Raw genomic sequence first — 12,856 nt, 5'->3', positions numbered from 1 at the left:
ATGCTGTTAGCCTAAACGACATGCCCAAGTTGTGAGCAGCACAGATCCCACATAGTTTGAGACTCAGAGATGTGTCTGGTATCATTGGAAAGGAAACACTCTCAGGATTCTTGTAAAAGTGTCTGTGTGATTCTGTGACTTACTGACAAAGAGTGGCAGAGGTTACAATGATGGGGTTGTTTACTCGCCCATAGGTTTGCCTTTACAATGACATGTGTACAGACATTCAGGGACCTCTCAGCAGGATATAGACACAATGAGGCCACAGCCACATGTCTTGGCTTCATGCAGTCCAAATTTGGAGTCAAAAGACCAAAAGATGAATTTTTCAGAATTATTTTTCAACAGGTATGTCCATGCGTTTTCCTCAGGTCCTTTTTGGAGACTCCAAATGGACACTTGGTTACCAAAGCTGTATAACCACAATCAAACACCTATAACGTCACATCCCCTTTGCCTACAATCAAAATCTTGGTCTCTAATGAAAGCTGACGCCATATTATTATTATTATTAATATCATTATTATTATTATTATTATTACATATAACCATATATTTTTTGTTTGGCCATATCTATCTATCTATCTATCTGTTTATTTTGCTATAAGTCATATGTTAAGTCGAAGAAGAACCAACCGTGTACCAAAATGCCGTGTGCGTAATGATATATGGTTCAACTCTTTTACGCACAGGGCGCACGCCGGTTACGCTTGGAGTTTGTTTATGGACAGCCAAACCTGATAGCTTAGTGTCATACACCGTTGGAAACCTCAGACTATTGGCTAAAAGGTTATCAACTTCATTTCACCGAATATTTCCATAGGCTGGAACAGCTGTCAATCAAAGCCATGTCGTCATTGTTGTCGGTCACATGTCCTCATTGGCTTTGGAGACATGTACTGCCTAATCCTAAACACCGATTGGCTTGTGTGTGGTGTCGTCAGAAGCAGGAGGAGCTCACGGTCGTAAACATCTAGTCACGTGTACTCTGAGATGGACGTGCAGGTCAGGAAATGACGTAAACGGACCGCATATGGTTTGTTATTTGTGTTATTACGTTACGTGTTGGACTAAATACATGGACATATTGAGGAAAATATTTCGGTTTTATGGAAACGGATTTCATATTTCACAAGAATGGATACTTGGCGAGCTGTACAGAAAGTCCTGAGTCATAAGATGATCGTTGTGGATAAAGGGAAGACTTTGAAGGTATGTAGGCATTATAGCTTTTCTTACTTAGCTCAGGGGCTAGCCGAGCTAATCGCTAATACTATTACGGCTGTGAGCAACCATATAAGTCGTGAGTGGTCTTGAATGAATCAGGAGAATCTAAGCTTTCCAACAATGTACGGCATGAATATATATGTTTAAGGGTTGGTGTTTAAAACATTCAGAAGAATGTGTGGCTACCTCCTAACTTCCGTCCCGTCCCGTAGGAGGAACAGCGTGCGTTAAGTGGTTAACAGCCTATGTTAGCTAATTGGTTCTTGTCCTCATACTCGCTTCATGTGGAAGCTTTTGGTTCTTGCTATGCTATCTCTCTATGAGAAAGATTTTCATAAAGCTTACGGATACGGACCAAACAGAGCAGTACCACCGGAAACCATGGGGGGCAGTGTTGCTGTCACTACTCGATATGTAGCTCTAGTGAGACACGAAGAAGAAATAACAATGGCGGAACTTTTTGAGGAAACGTTGTGCAAGTTGGTTAGAAACTTTAAACATATCGTTTTTGTCTTTTATGCAAGAGGTACATTATCAATATCTCCTCTACAGTCGCCATGTTTGTTTTTGAGTTTGTTGTTGTCAGAAATTTTTGACTCTGGGCTGCCCCCTGGTGGATGTATTGGTTAACATCCACGCCAACGTAAAGGACGCAGGGAAGTATGTGTGCAGTGACAGTAACATCGTTTTGAAAAGGACGTATACATTTTAGTTTGTATGTTGAGCACAAATGGGCCTTTTATAGTTGTTAGATAATTTATTTAAGCAATAGATCATGTTTTTAACTGAGGAATGCTTCTCATATAACTCTCATATACCATCTTTGGCTTCAGAGTGACCAGAACACTTGCTGACTTCTGAGTATTTGGCTCTCATATTACTTAATAAATGTGGACAGGTCTCAAACAGAGTATCACTCAGTGCACATTAGAAACAATACAACATATCTCTGCGGGCTACATGATGTAAGAATTGGCTGTGGCGTGCAAGTAAAGTTTGCATCTTACTTTACATTACAATACAATACACACAGCTTGAACATTTGTGAAGCCCAGTAAGACTAGTCCTCTTTAAAAAGTTTGGAAAGTCCTCATTGACCTAGATAGTTGGTAAATATATGCATATCTTTTGTTCCCAGACAATAACTTTCATCTCATGTCCTCATGTTGAGTATATTTATATATTAATTAAAAGGGACCACATTCCACTTTATAGTGAGTCAGTTATATCTGGCAGGATGATGAATAATGAGGGTCTGAGACATGTGAGATGACATCATTTACAGTTTCAGGACTGTAACATTTCCAGTTACAGTTTACTAATAGTATATATAAAGCTGATTTCCACCATGGAGCTAAGTGGACTTTCTCACATTAACAGAGTTTTCTGTCTCAACATGTTTGATTCTCTGCATGTTGTTGCCAGAGAGATGTCTATCCAGCTGCACTGGATTTTCAAATTATTTCTTTTGCTTTTGACTTGATGTTATGTAAAAGATTTATTTGAATCTGAATGACAATGGACTTTGCTAAACATAATTTTAGTTTGTATTCTGCAGTGGACCACTAGATATTCTCTGCAGTTAGGTTTTGTTTGTTTTTTTCCAGACCAACTTTATCCATAAAGTGACGGATTAATAATTTTCGGTGTACTTAATTGTATCCACTTGCTCAGATCATAAGGACTTTTTGGAAAGTTTCTCCCTTTTTTCCCCAATTTCACATCATCTAACCCCTCTGTGAAGGCAGGCTGTTTTAACATTTAATTAAACCACACATCTAAGTGTAATGAAATTTTAGATATCCATAAAATAGCATTTTTCTTACTTAAAATGTATTGTCGCACAGAATGGTAAATTATGATATCCACAATAACCTTCTGATTAATAGAAATTGTATTTCAAGATATCTACAATCTTGATTGTACTGGTCAAAAATAAACCAAAAAATATCTAAAAATCTTTTTAACAGTACAAGTGGCCTTTTTGACATACATAGACATAGCCATATTGGATATATTATATCTGTAATTCAAATCTTCCTTCTTCTGTCAAAATGAACATTTCATATATCCAACTGTAATTGTGGATATCTATAATTGAAGCCAAATACACATGAATGGCAAAAGTGACGTCATTTGTCTTTGGAAGAATGTCATTGTAGATGTCTGAAAGGTTTATTTTGACGAGGAAGAATTGAATTACAGATATCTGCAAAATCCAAAATCTAGCTGTCAAACATTAAAATGGCTCGCCGTACCCTGATTGGCTTTGGGAGGATGACACATGGAGTCACCAGCCGCTCTTTTCACCTGCCAGCGGGGATCTTCACTGAGAGGGGCTGATGCCTGCTGAGGTTCATGCCATCCCTCTCACATCCCCCATTTGCACAGGACCCCCAAACCACACAGTGGGAGTCACAAGTGCAGAGGCAAAGACAAGAGCCCTCATTGACTTCCTCACCCTCTAACACTGCCAGCTTTTGTTTATTGGAACACACACCCGAGCTGGAGGTGCAGCTGCTGGAAATTGTTCATGGTGGGCAAGTGTCTGTTCCTGGGCCGCCTGACTCGCCCACAGAGATATTTTATAGATCTTAGCATGATGTTAATAACCACATCTGCAAAATCAGTCATACAGCTACAATAATATTTATGGTAGATTTGTTTGCACACTGGCTTCCACAAATATGATCCTAGAGGAGGCTTTATGCCTTGCTCAAAATCACTAACCAGCAGTGAAGCTTCCTCACCAATCCACTACCCTGAGCCCTCTGTTCAGGATTCAGCCTGTTTTGCATCACTATCTTTATCGTGACTCACATTTGTTGGCCCCGTCAGCTTCCACTTCCACTCTTCCTGTGTGGTGCTGCATGTGAAACTAGAGATTTCCCTGATATGGGTCAGCTTCTTAACATAAGGACATCATCTCCACTGCTCCGCTGTCTTTCTGAATACAGAGGAACTCGTAACCCTAACCCAACATTTTTAGAATTTCTGTGTTTGAACTCGGGAGTTGGCGTAACAGTTGGCATAGTTTTATGTGAACGTACTCTATGGTGCTCTCGTTGCCCACTCAGTGTCTCGCTGCTCTTTGCTACTGGACAACCATGTGCACAACACAGGACAAATTTAGCCTGGGCTTTTACAGGAAGCAGATGGTCGGGTATTATGTTGACAATACTGTTAGCCACTGATGACTCTTCCAGTCAGCCCACTCAGCATCTCTGCTCTTTTCCTCCTCCACTGAGACTCAAAATATTAAACATAATGGGCCATTTTTGGCTTGTAAGAATGTAATTGGCACACTGAATAGTTTAATTTTGCTGCTATTCTCTTTTCATTTTCTCCTCTCCTCCTTCAACTTCTCTAGTTCTCTCTTGCTCCTCCTGTTTCTGTAGTCTGAAACTACTAATGCATGACAGACCTTTTGGACCCTTTACAATAAAAATCTGCAGAGACTTTCTTTTGATTCAAGAAAAAAAACATTAATGGTGAGGCTATATCATTTTCAGTCATAAGTTCTCTGCTCTCATTGCCAAGGAGAATGTTTTTAAGATTTCAGCATGTCAGGCTTTCAATGTTGAGAACAGACTAATTTACTCATGACACTTGTTAACCACTCCTGTCATCGAGCTCACCGAACTGCTGAAATGAACCTGAGTCAACTGATCAAGAGACTGTTGATCAGGTTTTAGTTTCTGGATACAACAAAAACTTGTGCCAAGGGCTCTTGAGGATCAGAGTTGTAACCATCGACAAAAGAAATGATGTTAAAAAAAGCCAGAAATAAATTAGAATGAACCAACAACTTAATATTATGAACATGTGATTTAATGTGTGAATGGCGGTAACTGTAAGCCTATAATTACTGTACTTATTGCCTATGGTTGGGTGAAAAAATAAATTCACATAAATATCACAATTCTTATATTTTGATTCTGGATTCGATTCAAAAGTGTCACTCTATTTTCTAAATGTTAGAAAATAATGTGATATTAACTTAATGACTAAATAATTAGGTTTGTGAGACCAATGTGGAGTATATTGTGAATACTTTGTACGTCATCTGACCAGCTGACCAACACACACTAAAGCATTAAACAACTTCAACCAACTCTAGTGAGATGAAGAAAACTTGGTGCGATGTGTGTTTTACCTCAGAAAGCCTGCACCTGCTCAGTGTCGTGCAAAATGAAAATTACTTTCCCCACAGCTAACGGTGCAGCGGAGAGGCTGCTCTCCACTGCTAGACACATAATGCTAATGACACTCATTTTAGTTATTCTCATACAGGCAGGAGCCTGTAAGATGCTTTCAATTTCATTTATTCATTAAATAATGCAGTTACATTTTTAAAATGAAAAGGCTGTGTACCATTTATCTTAACTACCAGTCATGTTTCATAATGTATTTCAGTGGACTTAGGACACCATTGAATGGTTTGGCACACAGTCTTCTGGAGTAAGAGACTGAAAATATTGGCCCCTTTTCTATTATTTAAATTGAGAATTGATTTTGAATCAAGAATCACTGTTTAATCGAGTCAGACACCAAGAATCAGAATCATATCTTGAGATTATTAGCTATATCCAGACCTCTTTGTCTCTATGTAAAAATGAATGAATACATGAGTTAATAGATAAAGAGGTTTTATTTAAGATTTTACATTATTTCTTGTAAGAATCTTGTATTTCCATCTTTACTTAGATGGAGCACAGCGGGATAGTACACTTGAAAAAGAGCCACCTGGTTTGCATTTTGTATATCTCATATTATTGTAAATGATCATTTGCCTATATAATCCTTTGATGTTACACAGCATATTACGGCCTCCATTCAAAAGGATTTTCTTTGCAGGACATTCCTGCAAGACAAAACAGACTACCCCTATACTGTGTAGCTATCATAATGTAATTATAAATTGAACCCTCCCAGGTCCTTTCAAGTTCAAGTTGCATTTGCTGCTGAGTCACTGCACAATGTGGAGAACATCTTGCGTCTTTATTTGTGTTTGTTTGTATTTGATAAGAAAAGGAAACATTGGTTGTGGTATAGAACTAACACGATGCACGTGGAGTTATTGTTTCTTTCTGGCATCTACAATACATATTTTCTCTATGCATACGATATTTACTGTTGTTTTTAAATGTTTAAATGATGGATATGAAATATTTTCCATGTTGGCAATGCAGCTGTACATTTGCTGTGCAACTGCAACAGAAGGTCATGTTCCATATCTCTTAACCGTCCTCTGCAGTGCCTTCTTCTCTGCCTCGGTGCAGCTGCAGTACCAGACTGTGATGCAGGAGGTCAGTACACTCTCCACCACACACCTCTAAAAGGAGCTGACAATGTTTAGGTTCAGCCCCGCCCCCTTCAGCTTCCTCAGAAAATATAGGCACTGATGAGCCTTTTTGACAAGGCTCATAGTGTTTTCATGCCAAGTGAGGGTGTTGGAGAGGTGTACACCAAGGTACTTAATGCTGGGGACCACCTCCACAGCTGTGCCGTTAATGTGAAGAGGAGGAGAAGGGGCAGTGCTGGTTTTCCGGAAGTCAACTATCATCTCCTTTGTTTTGTTGTTGTTGAGAGTGAGGTTGTTCTCCTTGCACCACAGTCCCAGTCCATCCACCTCCTGCTTGTATGCTGACTCATCTCCGTTGGTGATAAGCCAGTGTTGAGGAGGATATGGTGTTATTAATCCTTACAGACTGGGGTCTATTTGTCAGGAAGTCCAAAACCCAGTTGCAGAGTGATGGGCCTAGTCCGAGTGTTGACAGTTTATTCACCAGTGTCTGTGGTATGATGGTGTTGAAGGCACAGGTGAAATTTAAGAACAGTAGCCTCACATACTATATGAGTTCTTCTCCAGGTGTGTGAGTGATGTGTGTGTGTGACAGCAGCGATGGCGTCAGCTGCAGAGCGGTTTGGCCTGTAGGCGTACTGGTGGGAGTCAGTTGTTATATTGATGGACTTTTTAATGCTCGCCATAACCAGCCTCTCAAAACACTTCATCACAATAGGGGTGAGAGCAATTGGACGATAGTCATTGAGACAAGACACTGTGGAGGCCTTTGGCACAGGGACAATGGTAGATGTCTTGAGGCATGTTTGGAACAGTGGCCTGGAACAGTGGCCTGAAACAGTCAGATGTTAAAAATGTCTTCCATGACATTTTTAACATCTGTATACCACAATGGTATGTGGGATAGATCGTAAGAACACGAAAATGTATGTGGAAATAGCTTATTGTACGGTCATTAGTCAACTTAATGTACAAAATGCCAATGTCTTTCCCTTCATAAATAAATACACATAGTTGAGGGTACTGTTTTAACTCAAGGAAAAAAAGTCCATAAGGAAGAAGCAGGGTCTTCCCTTATTATCTGTTCCAGCCTCTGAAATATTGATTGGTGTAAAGAAATACATGTTTTCTTTTGGCTCATTATACCAGAGGTCATTAATGCAAGTTCTATTCTTTACTGTCAGGGCATATAGCTTTCTAACATGCACACTGTAAAATTACATGTACAGTATAAACACATCCAAGCATTTATGTGGAAATGCCTGGGAGGGCGATTTAGGATACCACTTATTCCTCCTTATACCATCAAAATATTTGGCTTATTTTCAATATCCAAGACAATTCCCATCTCACATGCACTCTACACCAGTGAACATACTGAAAACATGTTTATAATTTATTTCTTACTATTCTTATAACGCTTCTCTGCCATAGGTAACATATCACTCAAATCTATGTTTATTTTTATATGAGAAAAATGGAAGGAAAGTGGCCACCCTACATATTATTTTGGCCCTATGAAAATGACCAAAATATGCTACTACTGCACCTTGTTTTATTCATAGTATTGCATGTCCATTGGCCGTAAAGATCTCAAATACTGGCACAAAAATGATTTGTATCCTTAGTGCAAAATGTGGGTTAGTACTACCTTCAATATCACTCTTGTTTAGGAATTTTGCACCTTTTTCCAAATCCAAGGTTTTGTAAAACTGAAATGGTATGCAGTACATGCTTTTAATGTTTTTTGTCTTCCATCCCACAAAGTTTGGTTAGGCTACAATCTATACTTGTCAAAATATTAACGCCCAAACATAGCTTCCCAGATATGATGTTTTTGAGGCTATAAAAATAAAATAATATCAAGGGCTGGAAAAATTTGAATATGTAGCTTTTGAACAGAATCTGATCTGAGACAGAATGATCCTGCTACAAAGTTTACTTTCTGTCTTAGGATTTGTAAAATAACAAAAAACAGCCATGAAAAATAACAATTACTGCACTGTCTATATGTCCAACCAAAAGTAAGTTTGATGTTCAAAACTAATTTAGGATCTCCAAATCAGTAATTGGAATAGCACCTGAATGATTCTTCTTACCAAATCCATCACAAGATCCAAAACATGGGTAGTTGATGCTGAACAGGACATTTAAAAACATTTATCATTGCCAATGAAATGTACACACATTTATTTAGCACATTAAATCAAATTAAGCATTTATTGCCCGTTGGTATAGCATACTTTTTACATGCTACACATCGAGCATTGTAATAAAGTTGAATTTGCCTTCAGGAGCTTATCTTATCCTCAGATGAGAAATAACATTGTGTAAATATTGTGATGCGTTTCACTCATATTACCAACTGTTGCATGGCACATCTTTTCTAATGGGGCCCTGGGGTGAAATCCCAAAGAAAACGATGGTGTGAGAATTGATCAAGAAGAGTCTGAGAGATGATGGTGGTGAAGGTGACACTGACAGATTACTTAGTGGAGAGCGGTATCACTACTTTGCATGGATTAAGAAATTTTGGGCACCTCCTCCATTAAGAGGAAAATAAATATTGTTAAATTAATCTTTGACACAACAAATAAGGGTTAGGGTTAAGGTTAATTCTTTACGATAGAGTGCTCTGAACACACAGAGAACTTCTTGCTAATAAATGAGGACATTTATTTATATCTAAATGTCTACCAATAACTGAATAAATGAAGTAGTAATAGGGTAAGTATTAAGTAAGTAAGGAATAAAAAATCTTTAAAAGGTGAGTAAAACCTTAAGTCAGTGGGTGAAAGTGAAGTCAAGTATGTGAGTCAGAGTTATAATAAAACGGCAGAATGCTTGAGAAAATAATTGACTTCTCTAAGATGGAATAAATTTGACATCAACTTGTAATCACAGACAGCTGTGGGTTATATCTACTTATTAAAGTGTTGTGTAGAGATCAGACCTATTCAGCTGAATCCAAAGTTGTTGTCATGCTGAGTCTGCTTGTGTGGCAGGCCTGTCTGCCTCCTGGGTTCTAAAATATAAGATGACGTCTGGAAAAATGAAATTTAAGTAACTGAAGCAGTGCTGGGTGACTTGGTGAGGCAGAGATGAGAGCCTGAGGGACTTTTTTTGGCATCTACTAGACAAAACAGGCAGAGTTTTGGGTGTAGAGAAGGCGTTCCCTCCACAACCCCTAAATGTCTTTGTTTTCAAGGAAAAATATGGTGTGGCCACAAGATGGACTTTCCCATCTGGCATTTCCAGAATTGCCAGATTTCCTGATTGAGCCTGTAGGTGTAGTTTGTATTCAGTCTCTGTGTTCAGCAGTCTCTGTGTTCAGCAGTCATTTTGACATCTTTGCATGTTGTTAATTTGTTACATTGTCAGGCCATCTTCTCTCAGAGAGTTTGAATGCACTGGCCAGCATCAGCTGTCACCCCCAATGTGAGACTGTGAGAGATGAAAGGGACGATTCCAGAACAACACCCACCTTGTCTCTTTGTGGGAAAAGAAAAAGAAAGGATATGTCCTGTGGAATTCAAAAACAAAACAAGCATCAGAGGAACAGATGAGACGGACATTTGAGAAGGAAAATCAACACTACAAACCCGTGTAAATACCCTCAAGGGAAAATGTGTTACATTAAGATCTGAAAACAGGTTGCTGTTTGATTACAAATCCACTTATAGAGAGATGTTTGTGAGATCTGTCAGAATATTGTGTGTGTGCATGTATTGCAGTACAGTTTCTTGTCAGTGGTGTGTGTTGTCTGTGTACAGTAGTCTATGGTGTATGTCTCTCTCTCTGTGTGTGTGTGTGTGTGTGTGTGTGTGTGTGTGTGTGTGTGTGTGTGTGTGTGTGTGTGTGTGTGTGAGGTGCTCTGCGGCTGCAGCAGCTCTGTCAAGGGACCACAGCAGTGACAGCAGGCTCATTTGCTGCATGATTATCGACTGGGTTGTTGCGACTGAGAGGAAAGGCTGCCTACGTACACACTCGCACACTTTCAATGACACAAACACACACAGACAGTTTCTTGTTTAAGCCAATTATGCAGGCCAGTAACCAGCCATATGGCTTCTGCTAGTTCAAAATCTGTGTGTGTGTGTGTGTGTACAGTATATGTGTGTATATAGTCATTATAATACAAAGTCAGATCGAGCCCGAGGCCACATGAAGGAAAAAAAGAAAGACATGTTAAGCAGTACTAACAGTCCAGCACTTTGTGATTTGGGCAACACATTCAAGATTAATAAAATAATATGTATCTGTCCTTTAGTACAATATCATCAAGGCCGGTAAGAATTAAACTATGTCTTATTAAATTCCCCTGTGCACAACATTCTTAGTACATAGAGTGGAGCTCTTATCATTTGTAAAAATAACAGAAAATTATTGATTATGAGTGTAAAATAGGGGGTTCAGAGGAGCTATACTATCATGATGGGCATCGGTCAGGATGCATGGAAATAAGACCATGAGACTTGTCTTCACTCTCAAGAGATTTATTTCAGTAATTAATGGATTGTGGCTGTGAATGAAAGGGGAAAACAAAGACACACATTAAACTAAATGTACATAGGCCAAAATGTGGCCTAACTGCAACCTCTTACCAGATATGCCGCCCCGTGTGAAGGTGAAAGAGAATGAGTGGAAAAGAGGGCTGACTTTAAATAAGGCTTGAGTGTACAGGTGAATTCAATTAAGATAATCAAGCGTGATCCAACCAACCAATCAGTGAGAAGGAAAGGAGAAAACAGGAAGTGAAGTAAGGGAAAGGAAGTGGAATAAATAAAGAAAATAGTGAATCTTTACAACAATGAGTAATATTTATTTATCAGGACGTTTTTTCCTGACAGAGGAAAGTCAAAGTAAAATATTGCTATGTGTAACATATCTTGCACCTTTCAAAATAAGCACTATTATATATTTGAATAATACTTTTATTCACATTATTTCATCAGCTGGAGTAGAGTGACAGTACTTTAACAAACGGCGGTGTAACAGACTGAAACAACCATCCCCAATACAGAGGAGACTGCTCAACAGATTCAGGACCAATAACAGCAATACACACAGCTGCTCATAAACAAAACTAGAGAACTTTTCCTGATTGTTGAAGAAATATTCATTTTAGCTTTTATTTTTTAACAAACTTTAGCTCATATTGAACATTGACTGTTAACCTTTACTACCAATCTTTTTTTTTTTTACACCTGTATTTGCTTTGTTTAGTTTTGTATTGTGTTGACTGAAGCCGAAGCTTATTCAAACAAACAACAAAACATCTTATTTATCATGATCATCATTATTCTGCACCAGCTGGTTCTCATCTGCATCTGCCCTCAACTGCATTTTGTCAGAACTTGAGTCATTTGTCAGCTGCATCACTTTGAACTGCAGGCTGAACAATGTCAACTCAATTTATGAAATAAACACACACAGCAAACTCTGAGTGTTGTGTACCTTTAGGTTTAGATTTGTTATTGTTCTTTCAAGGGTTAGGCTAAATGTGTGGATCATGAAATTTAAGACATGGCCTATATTAATATAACTGAAATTAGGGTGGTTAGGTTGTCATAATGTCAGTTTTGGTGACGTTTTAAGTAACTGCCCGTCACAGCTTCTGCTCTCCATCAACCCATCCTCAGATGTTCGGCGAATTTGTAGATAATGATGATAGTATGAGTCAAACATAGATCGAAATGGAGCAGACAGAGGAGCTGACTGACAGATCAGCACAAGAGTTTGAGTAGAACGACCTGCTTTCAATTGAGAGTAATGATATCAGCGCTACTGCCATGCTAATCCATTATGGATTAATGGATTGGAAAGTTCACATAGCTTTGCTGCAAAGTCAAAGGGGGACACTGTTGCACTCAGTTGAGATAATTAAGTTGGGAAAATGTTGTGATTTATTGTCAGATGGATTTGAGAATCGTTGATGCAACACTTATCTGTGCAAAAGAGTTCAGTACTGCAAGGCCTTGTTAAAAGTGTTGAGTAGTTAATTAAAAGTAAAAATTGTATTTCTGAATTTGAAAAAAGATGGATCCAGCACTTTTATTCCCAAATATGAGCCTTGGTGTTCAGTCTAACTTATTACATTGCCATCCCTATTGTAATAGATGACGATGCATACGACCATATCCTCTGGCAGCTGAGGAAAATCCTTTAAATTCCTAAAGCTACCCACAGTTTTTTAAGATGAGAAGAGAAAATCCTCCCCACACCTGCTCAAAACTATTGCACACACACACACAAAACATACACTCCTGCACATACATATGCACATTGATGCACCAAACTTCAGAAGAGTGCAACTGCAGGCTC

Source organism: Scomber japonicus, chromosome 9 (genome assembly GCF_027409825.1).
Source record: "Scomber japonicus isolate fScoJap1 chromosome 9, fScoJap1.pri, whole genome shotgun sequence".
In the NCBI taxonomy this organism is placed as follows: domain Eukaryota; kingdom Metazoa; phylum Chordata; class Actinopteri; order Scombriformes; family Scombridae; genus Scomber; species Scomber japonicus.
Note: the sequence above shows the minus strand (reverse complement) of the source record.